Below are 660 nucleotides of genomic sequence, written 5' to 3' on the forward strand. Positions count from 1 at the left end.
ACTGTTTGCTTTGATTTGCGGTACAAGTTTTAACCATTGCTAGGTAAAGGATGTCTTTTGGACTAATTTCTTAGTCTATTACGCTGCTTAGATCTGGTGTGTGGTCGGCTCTTTGCCAAGCTTTGGAAGCTCCCTTAGATATTTTATCCGCTATCCTAGTGCTAAATTTTGCTGTATAACCTGTTTTCAACCTTATGCTTTTGAGTGATTGTTTTGGTGTACATTGCTGGTTCCACTTTGTTGCTGCTATTTTAGTGTGTTTCTTCCTTACAAGCTTCAATCTAAATGCTGTTTTTTGCCCCATTTTTCCTTACTATTATTGTTTTATTTTAATCTGAACGGCACAGGAAGCTGTGAAGCAGATTAAGTACTTACAGTAAATAGCTGTTCTTTAGTTACCTCTGCTTGTTATTTATTAATACAGTTGCACTTTTCTAAAGTATCACGAATATAACCTAATTAATATGTCATTTAGACACACCTTTCAATCTTTATCTGTTTGAATCTAAATACAACGACACGCTCGCTTCTATCCAATAACTTTTTCAATTTATCTGAATGTATAGACTGCTAAAGCTCACTTTCTCTTGATCACCTGGTGATGCAATGACATACATATTGATGGCGCCTCTTTCATTTTTGAGGCATTCTTCAGCCTAT

The sequence above is a fragment of the Trypanosoma equiperdum genome (genome assembly GCF_001457755.1).
Source record: "Trypanosoma equiperdum strain OVI genome assembly, contig: ctg_1197, whole genome shotgun sequence".
Taxonomy (NCBI): Eukaryota; Euglenozoa; class Kinetoplastea; order Trypanosomatida; family Trypanosomatidae; genus Trypanosoma; species Trypanosoma equiperdum.